The sequence below is a fragment of the Aythya ferina genome (assembly GCF_964211825.1).
Source record: "Aythya ferina genome assembly, chromosome: 2".
Taxonomy (NCBI): Eukaryota; Metazoa; Chordata; class Aves; order Anseriformes; family Anatidae; genus Aythya; species Aythya ferina.
Window position 1 is genome coordinate 107,557,592 of NC_140297.1, and position 24,174 is coordinate 107,581,765.

General features: G+C 41.7%; 1 long non-coding RNA gene across 2 annotated transcripts; it reads right to left on the reverse strand.

Moving 5' to 3' along the window:
* Nucleotides 1–19,448: 19,448 nt before the first annotated feature.
* On the reverse strand, nt 19,449–23,291 carry LOC311431422. 2 transcript variants are annotated; one of them, XR_014689416.1, is made up of 3 exons: nt 23,148–23,259; nt 21,655–21,774; nt 19,449–20,370 (listed from the first exon to the last, which is right to left on the reverse strand). It is a non-coding gene; the product is annotated as an uncharacterized lncRNA (long non-coding RNA). The 2 variants fall into 2 exon arrangements; XR_014689415.1 differs by lacking the exon at nt 21,655–21,774 and having other exon boundaries at nt 23,148–23,291.
* Between the last annotated feature and the right edge of the window lie 883 nt (nt 23,292–24,174).

The following is a 24,174-nucleotide window of genomic DNA, read 5'->3' on the forward strand; positions in this document are numbered from 1 at the left end:
AAACCAATTGTCCTTACCTGTTCCTTGTGTAAGATTTATTAATTTCCAAACAGACCTTTGTAAGAGTCATTGATGAGGCTGCAAGGAAGAATTATCTGCCTGGCAGTTTATATCAGTGGATTTCAACAGGAGAGAAGACAGTAAATTGTTGTGAGGGGGTACAGTGCTGTGAGCAGAGGTAAACAGCCAGCCCACCGATGCTTCAGAGCACACTCGTTGATTAGTGTGCACTTTCTCCTGCTAAGGACACTGGTTTGTGAACAGCTGGGGATGGATTCTGGCATTCGTTACCCTTCCAGTGACTTGAAGGGACTCAGCTAATTTTGCCCTTGACTTCCCCCCAAAATCCTTTGTGGCCTATAGATATGAGTTACTGTGTCTGGAAGTGAAGATGAAGGCTGGTACCTAGCACTGAAAATATGAACAGCAGCTGTGTGTGAGATGCTGAGCCTGTTTGTGTGTACTTAGAGAGTTTGGTCAGTAAGAAGAAGAAAGTATGAGGAATAAAGGCGGACAAAGCCTCTTTCTTCCCTGTCCGTGCCCAAACCCACACAAACTCCAATCATTTTGCACTCTCTTTTGTGTCTTGAAAGAAGTCCTTGAGCTGTCAGCCAGCATCTTACTCTGCAAACTGCTCGGAGAAGACAGGCTTTGTGTTTCCATTCCCAAAGAAAGGACGGCGTTGCTCCCTTATCACTAATAATTAACAGCAGAGCAAAGACATTAAAACATCCCCCACTCTCCAAAGTCTGTGGGCTGAGATCAGAAGCAGTCTGGACAGGGCCCAGACAGGTCATGTCCTGGGGCCAGCTACAGCTCGTCCTTGGCTGGCAGAGGGTGTGCTTGCAGGAGCGCGTGCTGAGAAATGAAAGGTGCTGGGGGAATTTTGGCCCAGCTCTGAGGCCTGTTTGTGCCAAACGCTTCATCTGGAGGGCAAAGGATGGAGAAACCAAGCGGGCTGAGCTGTGCCCGCAAGGTGGGAGCAGGGCTTGGTGGGCAGGAGGTCCGTGAGGTGGAAGAAGCTGAGCAGGTCCTCCTGGCCACTTGTGGGACTCCCTCAGTGTGCTGCATACAGAATAAAGGCATTTCTTCAGGCCATCCGTGTCAAGTTGTGAAGCTGTATGAGCCCGAAGGTTTGTTGTCTGGAGAAAGAGGAAAATCTGTGCTGGGAAAAGAGGAGGCATAAAGCGCACTTGTTAAAACCCACCACCAGTAACAGCTGCAAGATGCTAGACAGTGTGAGGAGCTGGCATAACAACTAAATACACGGAAAGTGGATAATAGCTCCTCTTCTGGCACTTTTCAAAATCTTTTAAAACTATTACTTAATTTTATGCCATTAAAAAGGTGAAAGAGATCTTATTTTGTCACTTACAGCCACTTCAAACAAACTTTTTTTATTTTAATTTTTATTTATTCCAGAAGAAAGGGCTTCTCTCTCGCTTCACAGAACTTCAAGTAAGTCCAGGAGAAAAGAAAAATATTTATTCTCACTTGTCATCACTCAGGACTTGCAAAACCTGAACATCTATTGACCTCCTCAACCTCGCAAATTTATAAACAGAAAGCTTTTTGTGTTGAGAGCAAGCAGACTTTCTGGGAAGAAATGAGAAGAAAAGATTGCTTTTACCTGTGTTATTAACATGGTCACTCCTTCCCAAAATGTGTTCTTCTTTAAAATATGTGGGGATGTTGAGGTGTAGAGAGAGGTCAGAGACAGCTGAACATCAGAATAATGAGAAAAAGATGAAGAAATCTCACTTTGTCATCATCTGCAGTTTCCCAGGTACATCTCCCCTGTACCTAATGGCTCTCAGGAGCAGAGCAAACCATGGTGTTTTGTTTTGTTTTAATGAATAACCTTGCTATTAGCTCTGTTGAATGAGAACAGAAAGAAAAGGAGGAGGAATAACAGTGTAGTTACATGAACAGAAGTTACCCTTAGTGCTGTGTAAGAGCTGACCAACTAAATGCTGATACCAGAACGAAAAGCTGCTGAGCCTCCATGGGCATTTCGAGCTCAGCTGAATCTGCCTCAGCGTACATGGGAAGAATCTCATGCAGTTTTTTGAACACAGAAGGACACATCCTTAGGGAAACAATAGCTGAAATGATGAAGCTTTGCGGGAGTGAGAATTCATTACTCATAAAGAAATCTTGATGAGCCACCCAGTCACTCAGGAATTTAAGGTCATTCTTGTTCCCAGTGAGAGCACATATGAATTTCAAAAACATGTGAGAAGAAGCAAATGTCGCAAGAAGTGGATGTGAAGAAGGGAGTAAGTAAAGGGAATTAATGTTTGGATTTTCAAAGTACATTAAATCCCCCATTGCACTAGAAATCTGACACCTGAATGGCACAGCAAGTCAATGTGTTTGCCTTTCAAAGGCACTTCTCCATATTCTTTTGGTTAGTCCCAAAGGGGGATGCAAACCAGCATGCCCAGGCTACTCCCCACACTAGGTGAAGTGAAATGTGACCACAGGACCTGCTTGTCACACTCAGGGCTATGGGCTAATACAGCTCACAAGTCATGATCCTGTGCCTGCTGCCCTGTACACAAGTTGTTCAGCTCTGAATTCATTGCTTTGCTCAGGCAACTTGATTGCTTGGCATGTGTCTTTAGGACATTTAAAGCAGGCTGATTCCTAGTTGGACGATAAATCATGGGCAGAGTTCGAGGACATTCGTTCTTAGTTCTCTTTAATCAGATCTGGCCAAACTTAGGCAAGCGTGCTTCACAGAAAAAATGTTATTATTTTGACATTTGGTTTTGTTGCAGTCTGAAATTAAATCCATTTTGTCAAAATTTCTAAAAAGAGAGGAATTCTAGGAGAAGTAAAATTACACAGCAAATACCAACAAGGGGGAATATGCTGCCTCAAGTGGTGGACACGGAAAGACATTAAACAGGGAAATACAGAGCTTGTGGTGATCCAGGCTTGAAGCAGTCTGCCTAAGTAGTCTTTCCTGGACCCAGAAGTTAATCTCAGCTTTAGCTGGGGCTCTAGAGGCTCTTTTTGTCTCTCAGGCTGCTGCTTCCAGGACAGAAAATCTGGTCATGCTTGTGTTGAGGCCTGCCCTGGGGTACCGTGCACTGCAGAGAGCTGGGCTCTACTGCGCCTACACCAGCTCACCGAGTAACTTCCTGATAGCAAAGTGTGATGAGGTTTATGAATCAGAGGTTTGGGATGAATTTTTTACCCACAGTTACTAGCCAGCTATGGTTTTAATCACCGTATGTCTGCACAGAGAGAGCCCTTCCTTCTGAGCAGAGGAAGTGAGTGGACCCGTTGGTTCTGCCTGCGGGGCTGAGCCAAAATGTGCAATTCTCGGTAGTTCCCCACAGCAGCAGCTTTAAATATGTTTCCTCATCCCACGCTGATCCCATCTGCTCTGCACAAGGGCTCTCCAGGTCTGAAGCACCCCTCCCCATGTGGGTGCATGGCTCCCTTTCCCGGGGCCTGACGGATAGCAGGCAGCCCCGAGAACTGTGTGGCATGGTTTTTGTGATTGCACTTTCCAGAATCTCCATGTCCGGATGCATATGGAAAACACAGCTTAATCTTTGTAAATATATATTGCTAAAATGAAAATCTTTGTGTGTTAATTCCGGAGTGGGCATGAAGTGAAGTGATTTTTAACCCAGCTTGCTAAGAAAACGTGATTCAGGAGGTCGTAATTATGTATGTGCTGTAGTATTTGAATCCACTATGCAGTTTCACTCAAGTCTTGTAGAAGGCAGCCTCAAGTTCTTGATTCTGTTGGCGTCTGCTGTCAGGAACAGGTTAGTGTGAGCTAATTCTCCTCATTTCAGAGACAGGATGGGAAGGAGGAAGGAGGAGTGAGGGATAAAGTGATTATCAGCTCCCTGACTTGCCCAAGGCTACAGCCGGCACTCATTCTTTATTAGACATTAATGAATCCAAGCCTTGGTCATGCTTAAATGGCTTTGGATTTTTGAGACAGACATGAGGGAAAAATTATGAATGCTACAAATATTTGGTGTGTTAAGCAATGGATAAAGTGAGGTGGTTGTGATGAGGTTTTCTGGACACGCTTTAAATAAACTATGATATTAAGTGGTGTATAGGGCAGTCCTCTGAATCCACGTTTAGTATTTTTATAATATGTAAACATCAATTTCCTACATTTATGGAAAATTGTATTGAGGGGAATCAAAGCTGGCAGATTACCCACCCCGTTTACCAACACAGCAAGTGGTTACACACACAATGCACAATAGTCAGAAAAGACCATACAGCGACTGCTGCTCTGTCCATTACATACATGAGTAATGAGATTTCAAAAGCTTTTTGCAGGCTCGGTGTTAGCCTGGAAGATCTCCTAGCCACTCTTTGTCTGCTGGAGGAGGCACACTTCTTTTAATTTACGAAATGATTTAATGCACTGGGGGCTTTGAAAGAGACGGGCTAAACATCAGTAACGCCAGAGAGAACTGCAGGCTGCAGATAGCAGGGATCATTGGAAGTGTTCCTGTTGCACAACTTCCCAGGCATTTATTTCTTATTAGTCAAACACACCATGACAAACAATTCTGCGAATTTGCAATTTTAAACAGCGACACGTGGAAAAGCATTCAGAGTTTTCCAAATGCAGACAGGGCAATAACATATCGCTGCGTTTTGATTTCACTTGCCAGCGGTGTACGTGCCAGATAAAGAGGGTGACGTGTCACCTCTACACCCACTGCCAGAGCATGCAGAACGCACTTAACATCCTCTGCTGTGACAGACGAGCCCTGGTGCCTTTGTGCTGTGCCTGAGGAGATGGGGGCCCACAGCCATGCCCCTGCTTCCTGCACTGGTGGCAGACATCTGGCAGCAAAAACTGCTGGGTGATACCTGCCCATGGAGCTCAGCCTGGGGCTCCAAGGTCCCATCTGGTAAAACGGTGGTGTGTAAATGCACCTCAGGTCCTACTGCCCTGAGGGGTGGTGGAGAAGCTAGAGGGTCAGAAGCTGCAAAGGTCTCATCTAGTTTAAGTTTGTGATTATTCCCGTCATAAATTGCAGTCACATGTTATGTTCCTTGCAATGTTCCTTTGCTATGTTTCATGCAGCCTTATGTTATGTTCCGAGTTCAGTTAGAAAGTTGTCCTTAATTTAAGGGGAGCCAATACAAGACTTCAGGGTGGAAGAGGACCACAGGTCCATACAAAGTGACGCTTTGGTCCCATTTCACTCAGGGTGCTCATTCTGATGTTGCCTGTCGTCATTTTCACCCCTTTTACCAGGGTTGCTAACAGAGTTGCTCCATCTCACTGGTTCTCCGCTGAGACCTGAGGTACTCCAGAGCATGCAGCAAAATAAATAAATAAATAAATTAATTAATTAAGCTTCTAATTTTAAAATAAAAGATTTTTTTTAATTATTATTCTTTTTTTTTTTTTTTTTTTTTTTTTTTTTTTTTTTTTTTTTTTTTTTTAGCAAAAGCTTCTGGGAGAGTAAATTCTGTAGACAAAATTAGCACAATGTGTGTGACTGGCATATAGGTGTAAATGAGATGCTTAACAGAGGCTGAACCCAAGGCTGCATCTGGCCTCACTCACAGTGCCAGAAATACTCAACAATGTTGTAGGGGCTGTTTGTCTTGGGGTACCTCATATGGTCCATTGATTGTGGTGGGATTTAAGAATGCACATCATTGTTTTTCTCATTAGAGTTTAATTTAGGCATTATTAGAACAAGTAAGTTAGAACAATGGGTTACATTTGTCTTTGAGTATTAATTCGGCTGAGATGTGGTGGTTGAAGAGCAGTCAAGTAGACACCTGGGAGAGAGCTGCGTTCCCCAAAACCAGCCCTGTGAGCAGCAGGGAACCATCCTGGTGCAGTGCCAAGGGCAGGAGTGCTCCTGAGGGGCTGCTCCTGGCCCTGGCTCAGCCAGAGCTCTGGTATGGGAAGGAGATTAGCAACAACTGCTAATGCCTCAGCCCCTTTTGGGTCATTTCTGATGGATCTGTGAGCAGCAGCACAAGCAGTTTATTGCACAATAAGCAGGGGGAACAGTGGAAAGTCCAGTTTATTATAAGTCCATGTCTGGCTTCCAGCTTTGATCCCACTGCAGTAACTGCAGCCTCCCCAGCCTGTCCCATCTTATCACCCCCAGCATACCTGCAGTTCCTTCTCTGTTTAATATCAACCTCTTCACGGTATCTCCAGGCCCTTCCCCACCCACTTCTACCAGTCTGAAGGAGGCAGTACCTGGCTGTGGCTTGCTCTGGACTGCGTGTGTGCTGCCAGCTGGCACTCTCAGGATGATGGAGGTATGTTGAGCTTGGTGCTGTGGCCATTAACTCAGCAGGCAATGGATTTTCACAAATATTATAAGAATACAGGGCAGGCTTCAGGTGCCTAAACATTTATGTCATCACCTGAAGTTGGTGTGCTGCCCTAGGGATTTCCATGTAGGACCAGAGCTACAATAAATATTTTGGATACTTGTGCATTTCCTGAGCAGCAGATGAAGGATGCATGTAGACATCTAAAATAGCACTAGATGCTTATGACTGAGCTATTAAATTGTCTGCTATTATCTATAAAATCCCTTACTGGTCTCGGATGTGATGGAAGTCAGCCAACTACTAGTGGGACAGATGTCCAAATGCTACAGAATAGGTCTCATTTCCTCAGTAAATTGAACTAAAAATGGTAGTGAGTAGCCACTGAAAGTAAAAATTTGAGGCACCTAAATGTATCATTGCTTGATAACTACTTAGAGAAGAAAAGTAATGGGTTCTGCAAGTCACTGTGAGCTGCTACAAGCATTCAGTCAATCTGCAGTTATGTACTGGAAAAGGATCCCTCCATCACTCCACATTTATTCACACCCCAAACTAAAAACTTTTCTCCCTCAGACGTCTGGCAAAACACAGGTATGTTAATAGTCTCTCCAAAGCGCGCGTATGTCTCTAGACAACTAGATGGGGAACAGCAATGTTCAGAGTGAAATTAAACTGAGATAACTACTCTCAGTCTTAAGCTTAAAAGGACGGAGTGATCTAACAGCAAGGTCTCTTTCTTACCAGATTCCCGAGTCAGTCTTCCCAGAAGCACATGTGTGTAGTTACAGAGTTCAGTATGCAATATCTGTTCTTCTGAATGGTCCCCTACAGCTTGCTCAATTAGAATGATAACTAACAGGGGGAAAAAATATGGAAAAAAGAGACAACGTCTGCTAAAGTATAGGTTAAAAAGTTAAATGTAATAAACATGGTGTGAATGCTGCAATGTGAAGTCTATCCTTCGTATAGGACCATGGAGAAGTCTCCTCTCTTTCTCCTTGTGGGAGTAAAGTGGTTGTAGCCTCCACCCAGTGGAGATACTCCTGTTGTAGCTCTGTGAGCTGAGCTGAACACGTGGCAGGCTGTTCTTCTGCTTACTCTGTGTATGTGTCTGACTGAGCTGGATGAATTTCTTCATCTCATGAAATTGCAGAAGGTACTTGTAAGTGCTTTGTCCCATTAGGGCAGGACTATTAAAATGCAGAAGTGATTTCTCCAGGGCTATATATTTGTGGCTGGCCAGGACACAGGGATAGGATTTATTAGTATGCAGTGTACAATAAGTAGCAATCAATACTACAGTCTTGGCACAGTTTAGCTCTGCAGAGCGGTCTGAAGATACAACTCATGCCAAATAGCAGCATAGGATTTAGTGCAGTACAGATGTATTGGAATATTTTATTAAAAAGAGGGGTTATGGAAAACATTTGGCAGTTTCTTGAGCATGTAGCAAATATTCTACTAGATACCATCTATAACAGTGTAGCTGTGTATGTTTAATGACTAAAAAGAAGTCTATGTCCTGTAAGAAGTTTCACTTTCCATATAAAGGTGCCTATTTTTAAGGTTTCTAATTAGCCCAGATTTGTTTGGCATCACATTTGTGCTAAGCTCCACTTATTTACAGTCCCTGAGATAAGACATAAAAATTCCTAAACTGTTATTCGCAACACTTTTTGCAATCTCCAGTTAAAAATGCTCTTTTTCTAGGAGAGCAGAAAACTGAATTCTGGAATCTGAAGCCCAAATGTTTCTGTTTTCAACTGGGGCAGAAGGAAAAAGGATTTTGATTCCAATTAACCTCCTTTTAGATTAGGCAGCATTTCAAAGCCTGTCACCATCATGATGAAATTGCCTCCTGAGTTTAGTCATTAAGCTAATGCAACAAAGAAAACATGCATATTAGAGCTAAAACTTAGCTTATCCCTTAGAGTAACACTTAGAAGAGCTTCTGCATTACAGAGTAGCTATATTCTGCTCTGCTCCATATTAAGTTCCTTGGGCCCCTCAGCAGTATGGACTTTTGTGAAGAGATGCACATCTGAGAGAAATCCCTGAGCCACTAGTGATGAAGAAGACTGCTGATTGTCACTGCCTTCATTCACACTTGAAATATGGTTGGTTTCCTCACTCTTTTCAGGAGTGGGAGCAACAGTAAATAACATTATAAAATCCCAAATAAATGTGCAAATAGAAAATTGAGCAGAGGAAATGTCTTCTTTACCAAATTCTGTTATACCCGGTTGTACTCTTAGGCCAGTCCTTTCTGCACCAGACCACTGCTGAAGGCTAACAACAGAAGTCTATTGATGAGACGTAATATCGTGTCCCCTTATTCTTTGACATACTGCAGCCCTAAACGTGTCATTCTCACACTTGCATCACTGCATATACACAAACAGGAAGGCTACAGGGCCTAAACATTTCCCTGCCCGCTGTGGAAGTCACCGGGGCATTGAACAAATGTTAACGTCTGAAGGAAGAGAAAATGGTGACCCCAGAAGGACGCTGAAAAGCATCAGCTCACCACCAAAATGATGTACTGTGTAGTGTGTTCTGCACACACTACAAAGGTTGGAAGTAGTCCTGGATGTCTGTGATATGATATAGAGGTGGTTATGGCATGGGGATTGATTATGGCATGAGCTCCTGCAGTAACCACTGTGGCCAGACACTGTGATCCTTCAGGTAGGACTGGGCCTAGGCCTGACATGGATCTTTCTCTTCACCTAGTGCCCTCTGCAGTGTCTAATGTCAAACCTTTTCCAATGGTCAAGCAGAGTCAGATTTCTAGGCATGTGAAAACTGCCAAGAATCAAAAAGGTCTGTTGGAATGATCCTTCATGGTTAAGAGTCTAAATTTTATTTATTTACTTATTTTTCTGACTTGTCAGCAGTGCACACAGTCATCTGCAACAACTATGCCAAACTAGTCATCTCGTTCAGTTTTGGTTAAAGGACAATTTTTCCCTCAACCACAACAAAAAAGCTGCATGGCATTGCTATTCCAACTTCAGTGCCTGTAAACTAGTTTCATATTTGAAGGATGGTAACCAAAGTCTGTCTCTTACAGTATTTACAGAAGGTTATATTGCATGATGTGTTCTGCTTTATGTCATGGTTTTGTAGCTGTATAAAAGCCAATGAAAGGCATATAAAAAATGTTGGAAATACATTCTGTAAACCACATCACTCATTATAGTGGAGGACTAAATTATTTAAAATATAGTAAGACAGTGGTATCTGTAAGATAGTGGTATAGTAAGACAGTGACTGCTTCATAGAAACCTAGGAAACAGCTCATCTTTGACCAGCTGTCAGTACTTTTTACTTGTTAATTTTCAGTGTTCAGAGTTGGCTTGCTTTTCAAAGTGTTTGTTCTGTCTCAAAATATTTTGTCTTGGAAGCCCTGTAATAAATACAGTGGGGAATTTTGTGTGTTTTTAAACTTTTGATGTTTGGATGAGATATTACTAATAGTAACGTTCTTGAAATACATCTTCATGGTAGCGGTGTCTTATCTAATGGTGATAGAAACTTTCAGTGCTCTTACTGGAAGAAATTAAAGAACAACCACATTGCTTGGACATGTTCCATTTGCCCATGTTATCTTATGGTATGCCATTACCAAAGACTGTTTTAAAACAAAATGTATGTGATGACATATCATCTAAGAGCCCCTCTGGGACTTCAGTAGCATTGAGACAGATGCTGCTTCTGATTATAAAAGAAAGAAGTATTGCAATATGTAAAAATGGAGTGCAATAAGTAAAGGATGGAAAAGGAAGAGACATATATTAGTTAGTGTGTGTTCTGGTGGACACACATACATGCACACAAATACACACATATGCATTCTGTGTGAGCATGTACCAGCAATAATTTGGCCGCACCCTCTCATTTTTGTATCAAAAACCTACCGTACCCTGGTATTAAGACTTGAATTTGATGTAGGACAAGAGGGTGCTGATGTGGCAGAACCCCCAGATGCAGCACCCAAAGTTGGAATTAATTGAAGGAAGAGGATGAAATATTCAAGAAGTGAGCTGACACTTCCAGCCAGGACCCTCCTACCTGTGCAAACATAGAAAGAAAGATGAAGGAAGAAGGTATTAGGTAGGAAGAAGATAGCTCAGTGTACTTACTGTGTGGTACAAGAGCTGAGCCAGAATTAAATAACGCCATCGGGCGGCCTTGGCTTAGAGCAACAGGAGCACCACACCAGTAAAAAAGACACTATTAACCAGGTGCCACTACATCTGCTCTAGGCTTTGAAAAGGGCCTGTACTGGGAGTTGTGTTCCTTCAAGCCTTAAAAACAACCTTGAGAGAAATGTCACTAAATGCTTCAAGTAGCATAAATGAAAATGAGGCTGGGAATGCCAGTTTATGTACTGACTCTGAAGTAGGCTTTTATGATCCTGTTGTATCACTGCTTTTGTTCATTATTCCGCTGCATTATTTTTCTGAAATGTCACCATAAACACAAGCACAACAACTCTTTTGGCCGTAGGAGGCTGTTTGGGATGTTTGACTGGGGAGTGCCTACAGTTACTCGGAGTAGGCTACTTAATAGTCAAATCTTTCTGAGAACAGAAAATTGCATGAAAATTGTATTAATGGTATAGAAACATGAAGATGGTATTTCTGTGTAACAGGAGCCGAATTGAAATGGCTTCCCCCGCACTGTGCATCTCTTCAGACAGACACATTTGCTGATCTGGGCTCACTAGCACATTAGACTGGTAAATTAAACAGTGCCAGGGAAAATTTCTTGGCAGTAAGATCTGATCTTTTATGCTATTATACGTTTGAAGCAGTCCCTGTCACGGCTGTGATCCAAGTCAACTAGCATCCCCCCCCACCCCCAGTTTTTCAGGCACATTTAGCAGGAAAGTTCCCAACAGGATTACCCTGTTTTGAGGGCTCTCACACACACAGTTTAATAATGTGGGTGCAGGCATTCAGTTTGGGTTGCCAGAGGACGGTCCTGGGGACGTTTCATTATTTTTTGCAGATGTAACATGACTGGAGTAATCTAATCAGTTCTGGTACACATCTCCTTTTCTTAAAAAAAATCATATTTATTTATTTATTTATTTATTGCGCATAAACATGTCCCGGCACTCCTTTTAAATTAAGAGCAGCTTAAACGTATGTATGATATTATCAATGATAATTCGAAGCCATTTGTTCATCTGAGCAGGTGTCTGACTCATTAAGCCCTTGGTGCACGTATTCACTATAATGCACCCAGATGGATGTGGTAGGTACCCAGCAATTAGGCTAACGCAGAATTAAATGAAGCTGTGCCTAACTGTTGTGAGCACGCAGAGATAAAAGATAGTCCAAAGCAGGTCTTTAGTGTCCTATTTTTAATATTTTATTTCCATAATGTACATTGACATATTTTATTTAGAAGATCTTGTACCTTTTCTTAGGAAAAGTGAATATCCAGCACTTTATTATTAATGCTGAGCATAATGTGCATCCTAAAAATGCTCTGACTGAGTTAACTTGGTTCGCCTTACAAAGCCGCTGTGAGGAAGGGCAGTAGCATCAAAGCTGAAAAGTCCAAAATTCTCATAGGATTTAGTGTAGGAGTAGTGAGGTTAAAGCCATTAGCTCTGCCACTGAACCCCCCAGCAAAGTAACCTTCTTTAGTTTGGCAATCCCAGTCCAGAACTTCTTCCACAGATACACAGCATTGCAGGCTGGAGGATGATAACGTTTGTGCAGAGAGCTCTAACAAAGGTGGCTTGAGGTGGTGTGAGTGCAGCAGCAGGTACCACTTTCTGGATCACAGCTTCAATGATTTTTTTCCTTCCCTCACCCTACCTGACATATGTTCCTTTTTCAGCACATGGTAAATACAACAGCAGATTTTCTAGTATCCGTGGCTGGAGATGCAACAAAAGCTGGTTATTGGTTATTAAGACTGTACTTTGGATTGAGAGTTGTACAGTTTTGAAATAATGTGTGTTCATGTAAATTTTAGTCAAATAAACCTTCTGAGAAGATTAAACAAAACTTGAATTTTTGCATTGGAAATAGATTTTCTTCAAGAGTTTCCACAGGTTCTTGTGAAAAACTCCATAAATGTCAGTCTTTGATCCTGCCAAAAGACGTCACCTCCTATTTCAGGTTCAGTGGGGGTGATATGTTCAACAAAGTGCAATCAGTGTTAAGGCAAGAAAGTCAATGCAGGGATAGATGGAGAGACTTTTTTTTAAAAAGCTACATAATGCTTTTTCAGTGGGGTTTTTAATATCAGGCAATTGTGATAGTGCTGGGAAGAGCCAATTCTCTCCAGAGCAGCTGCATAAGGTGCAGGTTATGCAGCTGCTTCCCTGCTCACCCATGAGCTGCTTGCCCATTCAAAGGCCTTGTGCATTCAGAGAGAAAATGTGGGCTGTGGCTGTTTTATCCATGGTATGTGCTAATTATCGCAAGCAATGCTGGTAGGCAAATTTCTCCTGTTAACTGAGTCCATTTTGGCAATGAACAGAAGGTCACCACTAGCAGATCCATCCATCCATCCATCCATCCATCCATCCATCCATCCATCCATCCATCCATCCAGTGTTTGCAACAGAAGTAACAGAGCATTAAAAAGGAAGAGGAAAAGGTCAGAGGGTTATGAAAGTACCCAAGGCTGTGTGGGCCAAACCTGATCCTCAGAAACACCTGGACATGTGTGCTGCAGGCAGCGGGATGAAAAGGGTGGTACTGAAAATAGTTTGTGTCCTCTGTGTTTGGCATGACCAAATATCTTCCTCTTGTACTATCATCCTGGTAGACTACAGGAGGCCCCATCCAGCAAGTGCTGGCTGAAATTATCTTTCAGAGTTATTTTTAAGGTCCTGAGTTTGTCTATGTTCTCCAGGCATACCACATTTGTTTTATCTACTAGTAGAAGAACACACAGTAAGATTTACCATGGCATTGCCTTCCATGGAGGTCAGCATACCTTAGATAAAGTCTTAGATAAGACTTTAAGGATGCAGTATCCCCACTTATGGGCTTTTTATTGAGGACATATTTATTTATTTATTATATTTTTTATTTTTTCTCATGAGTGGCCCTTTCTCTTAGGAACTTAGGCTAGAGAAGAGGGAGGACCCTTCTGTTCATTAAGCCCAGGCCTCCACTTTAATGTGGAACTGCATCACACCATAGCACACCCCAAATTTAATCAAACTGTGTCTTAATGTCGCTTCTCATGCAAATAGCATTGAGTGCAGTTGGAAGGCACGGGGATATAGGACAGACCAGAGCCTTAGTCTTTCCATGACTGTTTAACATAACAAAAGCTATCTGGTCAAGTAAGCTAATGGACAACCGTGTGCTCAGAAAGAGAAGGCAGACAAAGAGTAAAGGCTTCCAGGATACGGTGTGATTCTATACCATTTGGCACCGTATCTCTGGTGTGATGAAAACAGAGTACCTCCCATTTCACAGAGTCTCAAACTGCTTTTTAAAGGGAATGCTTATAACAAACACTTGTATTACACGAAGAATGACTCTTTTCTTATTGGAGTAGGGGAGATTGTTTGAAAATGTATCTTCAAAGTGAAATTCTATACTCCACTGGGAAATGGAGCAAATTTTTTTTCTGACAAGCATTTCACTGAAAAGCCTGAACTAAGAGATTCTGATGCAGATAGATTAGTCTTTGAAGCTATCCCTGATTGTACACAGCAGTGAAATTGGACTTAGAGAAAAAATCCCTCCAGGTAGAGGGATTTTTTAGTTAGTCATGTTACTTTCACGTCTTATTTATCTCTCAATATTACATGTAGGGAAATAGGAACCAATTCCCCCTGAATGACACTGATATCATACAAAAAGGAGAGGTATTTTAAGAGTGCCTTGTCTGTTCATATTAGTGAAAGAAAATATTTGCAGAATTTAATGAGCTGTTATGGGATGAAATGACAGTGAACTGGAGAAGTTTCCCAGTCTGGTGGCTTAGCTGTGTGTTTGCCACCAGGAATTATAAAGCAGATTCTCCTCTGCAGTAAGGTCACTGGCTTCTGCTGCGTGGGAATGCCTACCTTGCATAAATATCTCTGTGAGAGGCTTTTGAGCAAGGCTGGTGCTGATTAGCCTGGGCAAAGCATTTTGCTTCCAGCTCGCAGTTAGCTTCCCACACAACAGCTAAGGCATATCTGCCTTGCCCTGCCTTGTGCTACGCAAACATGCACCAAGCAAAGCTGCGCTGAACTTAGCTAGAATGATGTTTTAGAAAGCCATTTCATGTTAAGGCCTATATAGGCTTATTCAGTTCGGTTTAAGCTGTCTTCTCTCACTTTAGGATACGTCTCTGGCTGAGGCCAGCTAAGGCAATATAAAGTGTCTTTAAAACTACACACACACTTGCATTAAGCTTTGCGGTGCTTTAACTGAAGTGTTTTTAAACCAATTTAGTTAAAAGGCTACAACCTTTGTGTTTTGACAGGCAGTGAAATTCTGGTGCTTTGAAGTTGACTGGACTTCTGCCAGTGTAGCCAGTATTACTTGGAGAATATGCTGTGCCAGTGCTCGAAGTGGCTTATAGAGAAAACAAGTTACAGTCACAAAAGCTTACCTATAAACTGGAAGCAGGATCTGGATGAACATTATTGATCAGCAACCTGTGTTTTCAGAGTAATTAACATGTGTAACTTCAAGATTCACGATGTCATCAAACTCCCCCCAGTGCTGCTTCCTTATGAGCGTCTGATAAAAACAGTTCAAATTCTGCAGACAGAATAAAATCCACAGCCATCAGGAAAATAAAGGCAATCAAATTTTGTGGGGGGAGGAAAAAAATAAAAAGAAAAGCCCTGAACTATGCCATCTGCCAGTAAATCATTGATCTAGACATGGATAAACCACAGGGCAAGAATGAAATATTCATAGTAATTAGTGGTATAGACAGAATAGAAACCTCTTCTTTGCACTTGCTGTTGTTATGGTGATTCTTCCTCCCAACACTCCCCCCCCCTCCCAATGACATTGGCTCTCTCCATGGCTTTCCATCTGCCTCTTGCTTTCTTGTTTATCCCAATGAAATTAGCTCGACTGCTCATTTGTCACCTTGGAGGTGTAGTAGCTGTGAACATGTGCGGTGCGAGAGAGCAGGACAAGCAGATGGTACTTGAGAATAGATAAACAGACAGATGCATTAAAGAGACAGCAAAATTGTTGGTATGAAATAGCGTCTGGAAGATGATGAATTGGATTTTGTGTGTGGTGAGGCATGGCCAGCTACCGTATGCAAAGAAGTGTTGTTCCCCCGTCCTTGTTTTCTTTTGGGCTGCTGGCACCCGATGGGGGCTCTTTTTTGATTGCTGAAGCTCATGGATAAGAAGAACCAGGGATACCAAATTTCAGATGGTACGCTGAGGCTTTATGTGGATTGCTGGAAAACGTGACACATTTTCCTGGCTGCTTCTCCTTTGCAAAATGAAAAACACAGCTCCACAAATCAGCACAAATCACTTCCATTATTAATGTGCGCTCTTTGTCCTAGAAATAGCTCGACTCAGTGTGCCATTTATGATTTCTGTGGTATCTTATTTTTGGTTAATATAATAATATTACACAAAATAATAATATATGTGCATAGCAAAAACAATAATTTCACTATACATACATTTAACTGCATTAAATGCAGAGCTGATCTGGATTTATGTCACAGTAACGGTGACCAAAATCTATTGTCCAGAAGGGAGAAGTGAGAGTTATTCTAGGAAACTTCTGAAGAATTAAGGACACAAGTAGGCAGACAGCATAGCATAGGAGTAGAGAAAGAAGACTCATCATCTATAAAAAGGTGACCTATTTGGCCCTATTCCCTTTGCAAAAATCAATTTCTGGCAAAATCAGATTATTAATGATAACGAAAATGGCATATATGTGCGCATGGCACAGGAAAACTAATTATTAGAAAAGAGTACCCAGACAAAAGCCGGGGAGTATTTACCTTCAGGAATTAACATTACATTTGTCTTAGTTACTGAGGTCAAATTTCTCTTTCCGTAAGCACGAATGGAGCCGAGTTGGATACTAAAGTCCAATAGTTAACCAACTTTGCTCTGTATAGATCTCACAGCAAGATTGCCAAGTTGCAGCTGTCTAGACTTATACACAACCACTCACACACACATACACATAGCCTGGATTAATGAAAAAGCAACTGTTTAAAGAGGCTGATGGTAGCAAAGGAGCCCAGTTCCAGCCCCTGTACATTGCGGGGAGGGAGGGATGGGTTGGGGCTGTATGGACTAGTTGGAGGGGAAGGGAAGTGTGAGCCCATACTGGTACAGCTCAGATAAGGAGAAAAAAGAAAAAGAAAAAGAAAAAGAAAAAGAAAAAGAAAAAGAAAAAGAAAAAAGAAAAAAGAAAAAAGAAAAAAGAAAAAAGAAAAAAAAGAAAAAGAAAAAGAAAAAGAAAAAGAAAAAGAAAAAGAAAAAGAAAAAGAAAAAGAAAAAGAAAAAGAAAAAGGAAAAGAAAAAGAAAAGGGAAGGGAAGGGAAGGGAAGGGAAGGGAAGGGAAGGGAAGGGAAGGGAAGGGAAGGGAAGGGAAGGGAAGGGAAGGGAAGGGAAGGGAAGGGAAGGGAAGGGAAGGGAAGGGAAGGGAAGGGAAGGGAAGGGAAGGGAAGGGAAGGGAAGGGAAGGGAAGGGAAGGGAAGGGAAGGGAAGGGAAGGGAAGGGAAGGGAAGGGAAGGGAAGGGAAGGGAGCAGGTACTCTATACATTGCTCACCTGATGAAGCAGACATGCCTCTGCCTCAGATAAGTAGTTCAGCACTGTCAGTGTGAAGTCCTCCACCAGGAGGCTTAGACGTGTGATAACATCAGGTTGTGGAAGGAGAGGGACAGAAGAAAAATCCCTATCCCTTATTGACTTCCCTCTTACCCCACAAACGTTTTCCCAATGCACCACTACAGCATGTTCTGTTGCAAACAATGAGGACAAAACAAATCATGTAGCTACTTTCAGCTCTCGGAGAGACCTGGGAGTCCTGGTAGACATCAGGCTGACCTTGAGTCATCAGTGTGCCATTGTGGCCAAGAAGGCCAGAGGTGTCCTGGGCAGCATTTTGAAGAGTGTTGCAAGCAGGTCAAGGGAAGTGATCCTCCCCCTCTGCTCAGCCCTGGTGAGGCCACACCTGGAGTATTGTGTCCAGTTTTGGACTCCCCAGTACAAGAGGGACATGGAGTTACTGGAACAAGTCATACAGAAGTCAGAGAAAATCAACATGAGTGTAATTATAAGGATTAATTCTTTCAGAAGAGATTCAATATTGTCAAGATCTTATTGATGGACTAGGGAATCTTACAGGTTTTCCATGAACTTGTCTTATAAGAAGCAGTCATCTGTGTCATTCCCCATGGCCAGCACAACAGTCAGCACAGGACAGGCTCCAGGCAAGGCCACAGCTGGGCCTGAAGCACATGTTTGCAAGCGAGGATGTTTCAGGCTTGGTTTTATTTTGCTCCTTGATGCTGCCATGGGAAGGCTGCCAGGAGCCAGGCTGCAGCAGTCTGTGTGTTCTCCACAAGTTGCAGACTTTGTTTTCCCTGGGCCAGGAATGCTAATCCAGCTTCCAAAATGTTCAGTGCATATTTCAGAGCAGTGAACGCCAGAGGAATTACCAGGTGAACACCCTCACTTAATCTTCATTTGTCGTCTCAGGGGTAAGCATAAACTGCTTCTCTGACCTCAGCACAACACACAAAGTGCAGACTAAAGAGTCCTGAAGTGCTGCTTTTATCCCTTTGACTGACTTCTTTCCTGTCTTTGGTTCATATTTCAGGGAAGCACGGTGGATTTGTCCACATCTGAGCCATGATGGTTCCTGTTTCCCTGTCATAAAATAGATTGTCTGTTCACTTTTTCCTAGAGATGAAAGATTTTGCAGCACAAGGAGAAGTTGTTCTCTTTTACCACTTGCAAAATGTCTCTCTGCTTTACGGAACAAAAATAATTGAGGTATGTAGTGAATTAGAAAGACTTGATGAGGGGCTAGTCTGTTGTCTCAGAGACAGCACCTTGGCATTCTGGACACCTTGGGCCCCAGAGGGACTAGTCTTGTCCTCAGATTGGTTTTGAATAGTGCATATTTCCACCAAGTCTCACTTCTTCAAACACGAGCACATTCAACACACTGGTGGACCTCAGTCAGCCAGGCCCACAGACACCTCAAGTGCCTCCAAGTTACAGGAGCCACAGTGAAGGGCACAGTTCAGCCTCCAGCCCTGGCCCTAGGGAGATGGGTCTGGTACTGTCCTCATCACCTGAGCTCTGTGCTTGGAAAATGAAGCACAGCAGCTCCTCTTTCCCTGAGATGCTCCAGGTCTGGTGTTCTGTGAAGTGGATCCTCACACCTCTGTTTAGTTTTGCAGAGAAATTTCATTTGAGGATATAACAGTTACTGAGCTAAATACTTAATTTTCTGTTTCAGCTGGCAGACATATAAGCAGAACTGTACCTCTGAGTAATCGGGAAAGATATGTTTAAAATTCATAGACCATAGCTGGTTTGTTCGGAGACACAGCATTGTAACTGTATGATGGGAGGCCAGCATGCTTAACACGTATGGTGCACAAAAGGAAAAAAGGAAACTCAGGAAGTTAAATCCAAAGTTTGTTTTAAAATGCAAATGTAGTCAAGTTCTGTTGAAGTTCCAGTTTTGTCTCTTTCTATAAAAGCAGTGGAATATAGAAAAAATGTCATACATAACATACACTGACTTTCTTTGTAAAGCAGATTAAAAAAGTAGAAAAAAAAATCAGGGAAAAAAAGAATGTACTATACTAAAGGGATTTGCATGCATCATATCTGCCTAAGTGGGTTTACTGGCCCACAAATGAGATCTCCTAGCACTCAGACAATGAGGAGCACAGGACAGTGGAACCACAGTAGTATCATTATGTTGATGCATTTCAAAATGGAACAACGTGCTTTTAGGTTTAGGGTCATTTTTTTTTTTTCTAAGGAATTACAAGGACATATTAAATGGGATGGAAAGAAGTGAGGAGATGTTCAGGAAGAACACAACCTCCAGATCACTTTGCTGCAGGGCTGAAAATGAAATCCAGGATTTCCAATGTTGCCTTAGACTTTGCAGGACAAATGGACTCCATTTCTCAGAATAAGTCTCTATGTTTCTATATATTTATATATTCCATGATGATACTGTTGGCCATGGCCAATGTGTGAAGTGAACAAAAGAGACTTCAGTAGGAATTTAGAATATTAATCTCTAATAAACCAACAGTTATTATTTCTTGAGTTATAAGAATATTAGCTGCTGTTAGTAGCACGTCCTAAACTTTTAGGTAGGCCATATGACAGAAATGTTGATTACTTTTGTAAAACCAAGTAAAGCTTAGCAAAGGGAAAGCAGACAAGGTATTTTCCCTTATTCTACTGAGAATCCCCAAGGGTGGTGCAGCATCCTTACATCAGTCTGTTGGCCCCATCTTTTCTTGCCAAACAGAACAAGAATTCAGGTGCATTTGATGTAATGTATTTTACCCCAGGTACTGCAACATGAAGACAAACATAGTTCTAAGAATGAGAAATGAAGCTTTTCTGTAGCCATCACATTTAAGGAGGAAACAGATCCTTGTATATTCCCAACTACCTGTCTTGCCTGTCAGCATTCAAGTAGTTTAGATTCATGAACCTAACAGTTCAACTTTAAAAACTGCCACTGCAACAGGAAGAACACCAGGAAACTCCCAGCTTGTCTATCTGCTGCTGTATACCATGCATGATTCTATACATGGACAGAAAATAAATGTACAGTGTTGGTTGTACACATGCAAATAGTGTAAGAGCAGAGGAAAGTCTGTCAATTGAGACTCAATCAGAGTTTTTGCATGCATGTTCCCTCTCTCCTGTAAGGGAGATTCGTTTCTTTGTCATAAGGATTTGTTTCAATTTCATTAACCTGTCTGAGCATATGATAAAACATATGATGGGGGTCCATGTCCTGCTACTGTTTTAAACACACTGACGTTTGGCAGATTGCTCTGTACTCCTAAGTGCTTCAGTACTCAACAGCAGCATCTGAAAAAAAACCACCACATATTAGTTTTAAAATCCTGATTTTCTTCAGGTACAAGCTCATTCTTGTACTAGTACGTTACTTCTCTGTAAATTACATGCCAAGTTGAATTTGTATGTGAGTGCGAAAAATAAGAGGATGTGTCATTAGGCCCTGTGGAGAGCAATGTACTGAGGATAGCAAAGGCACAGGAGCAGCCTAATATCAACTGTCAGGCCCAAGGGTCATAGTCACATCCTCTTATCATCTCTGATTTACATGTCTTCTTGGCCCTTTCATTTTCTGAAGAGAGAACTGACAGCATCTGGCAAGTGCTGAAGAGTACTTGTGAACACGGATTTTGTCACACTGGGTAAGGAGGTTCATCTACTCATGACCAGATATTCTCTCTGAAACACATACGTCAGTTTTCTAAAATCATGCCGTACCTCATGCATCAGAGGTTAGAAGTCTTCTACAAGAGCTGTCTCCATGGGACCTGAACAACACTGTGAGGTTTTTACTGGCACAACTGATCAGTGGCTGACTCACATGAATCATCCCAGTTACTGCAGCTGCTCACCATTATGAGAAAAGGCTTCCCAGTTTGACTTTTCCTTTTTTTTTTTTTTTTTTTTTTTTTTTTTTTTTTTTCCATTCCTGGTTTATCATGCAGTATGTTAAATCTTTCAGGTGAATACAGTACGGGGTGGTGTTATGACAGCTCTTCATGGAATAAACCAGGAAGGACAAAATAAACAATACTGAGGTATCTGAATATTTCTAACGTGTTTGATCAAGGGCTTAAAGCAGCAGTTCCTTACAGCACCGCCAAATCATTTGAAAGATAGGAATACTGAGCTAATTGAGAGTTCACTGAGTCACAGTCTTTACATCTGCAGAATATCTTTTTAAGATGACTGCTCTTTTTAATGAGTAGGTGTGATGCTAGAGCCTGAAGGTACAGCAAGAATTAAACCTACAGCAATTAGTCCAAGAAGACAAAAATCTAATTGGGAGGATATGAGGTGGGAGGTTTCATTTCACAAAAGCACAGAATCCCAGCATGGCTGAGGCTGGCCGGGCCCTCTGGAGACCCCCTGCCCCAGTCCCCTGCCCCAGCAGGGCCACCCAGAGCAGGGTGCCCAGCACCATGGCCAGGCAGCTTCTGAAGGTCTCCATGAGGAGACCCCACGGCCTCTCAGTTGTTCTGCAGTGACAAGCCCTTTATTTCCACGTGGAGAGTGGGAAGATAGAATGAGGCCAAGGATTGCCTAGTGTGAAATTTGTGTGTGGAGTGTCCTCACCTTTAGCCTTTTCACTATTTCTATTCCATGTTCCAATATTTTGAAGAGCTACAGAGGCAGCATTTACTTATATGCCTTCTTTTCTTCCAGTCAGCAGAGCTGGAATGAACTTGGGGCTACCTGAGAAAAGGGTTAACATAAGAGTGAGACTAAGCTAAGGGTAGGATGCAGGGAAGTAAGCAAATTTTCTCATCTCTTTCTGCTAAATAAACTTGCTCAGTGTTCGTGCTTTACAAGTTTTGCTGCAAGGTCTGTCCTTATTGAATGCTTAGATACAAGGTGGAAATAAAGTTGTTCTTGGTGATATCTATGGTTGACCATACTGAATACTCACCAAAATTCTTGCTTTGGCCATCTTCAGGGTAGATTGCTATAATGCTGCCTTAGATGGAACTATTTCTGAAGACTTTGAATGTAGTTTTGCCCTCTGCTAGTTTATCAGAGATAACTAACGGAGGAGGGGTTACATACTTCTAACTATGGAGAGCAGTACATCTCAATCCAGGAGAAGCATGGCATAACATGTCTTTACTGGTTATGCACCTGACTTGCAGTTGATAGTTTCTAAGTATAACAATCTATTAACAATCTATTAGTTGCTTTTTGCTTCTAGCTGTCCCAGGGAATACTCTCTCCTAGTGTAGTTGCACCAAAGTAGAAATTACCTGCAGTACTTCATTGTTCTAACACAAGGAGCACTTTTCTTTCAGAGTTTCTCATGCTCTTATATTCAGATAAGTTTGATACTTTACATTACCAGAAATGCCAATTACTTTGCCCTTTCCTAAGGATTTGGGTTGAAGAATAAAATAGGTCAATTTGAAAGTAGTCTGGAACACAGAGTTTGTAACAATAGCATGAGATGATGATAGTCTCCTTAATTGCATGCATGCCCTTCAGCAAGAGACAAGATTTTTAAAGCACTCAAAAAAGACAAATCTGAAAACTTGAAAATGCCTCGGATGCATATAACTGGTCTGATAACTCACTATTAGCAAATAATTCATGGCTTAATCAAATCAAGACACTTTTTTTTTTTTTTTTTTTCAAAAAGAAAATTTCCTTTCCTTTTCAATGTATCTTCACTGAAAAATTCTTGGATGATCTGTAAATTCTACCCACTTAAATCTTAAATGGGATCATTCAAATGATGTACTCTCACATGGAAAATATGTACTCTGTTCCGTTCTATTGCTCATATATTATTACTGCTATGTCTTCACTAGGTGAATCACTGGCATCTATGAATTTTGGATTAAGCATAGTTTAGAATTCATAATTATAAACCTGCTCTGTTAATGGTTACCAATTTAATTCCAGGATGTAGTCAGACACTGTTCAAGTACTTGTGCCAAGATTTAAAACAATATATCAAGATTATTGTACAAAAGAAAACATTCAAAAAGTTAAAAAAAATAATTTGTATAACTTTTTTCCTCTCACTTCTTTACCTTAGTGTACTAAATAAAAAGAAAGGCAAAATAAACCCTTACATTGAAGAAGACATACTGGAGAAGAGCCAAGAAGAAATGGGAAATTGGATTAGAGTCTTTCTCTTGGAAATAAATCTTTGCAGGACCGTTATGTTTTCAGAGTAAGTTTTCTTGTCCCTCCGAAAGAGTACACAAACAATATCTCTGCATTTCCCAACTGCCTTTGCAGTAGAGATTGTGAGAGTGAAATAGCTCTTGGGAATCGTAGGCAAAAGTACCCTTTAGTTTAGTCTAGCTTTTTTTCTAAACAGTCACTGTGTAGGGCTAGGCTGTTCTGCAGACCAGTCCGGAGTGTGGTAAACACATCAGCTGAAATGAAAGGAGAAGAAAAAGCCCAGCTCACCCTGAGTCATCCAGGTGGCCAAGCACATAGTAAAAGGGAATGAGAAACACCTTCCCCTGTTTCGCACAGGGGAGAAGTGCACCGAGAAATTGGTGATGATTAATAAACATTATTCAAACATGAGGTAGGAAAACAAGCAGCTTTCCAAGTAACTCCCTTTACTACGGTAGCCAAGTGGAAAGCAAGCCAACTCCTTTAATTAGGACATGATATCTTGCTCACTTGTTACCTCATCAGCCAGCTGCAACTTATCATAACCTAGTTTATGAGCTCCCAAGGACGGAGAGCATATTTTACATGAGAGTGATGCAGTACTTACTGCCGCAGAATCTGCTCTGTAGCTGACAGTGAAAACACAAGTACTACCGCTAAACCCAACAGAAGAATATGATTTGGAGACAATATTACCCCCAGGAAAATGCTTTTCCATACAGAGCTAACAAATTAGCCTGGTTATATATGAACTTGATAATAAATCTTAATAAAATCAGATTCAAGAAGAAAAGGTATTTTCTTTTAACTCATGTAGTAGGTGGGGGAATGGTGACATGACGTGTGAAGAAAAGCATGCTTATGCTAGGCAGACTTACCCACATCACTAGTGTTGAGAAAAAAATAACCCAAACAAAAAATAAAAATGTCTTATGGAATAGACATCTTGTGTGCATTGCAGAGAGGTGCACT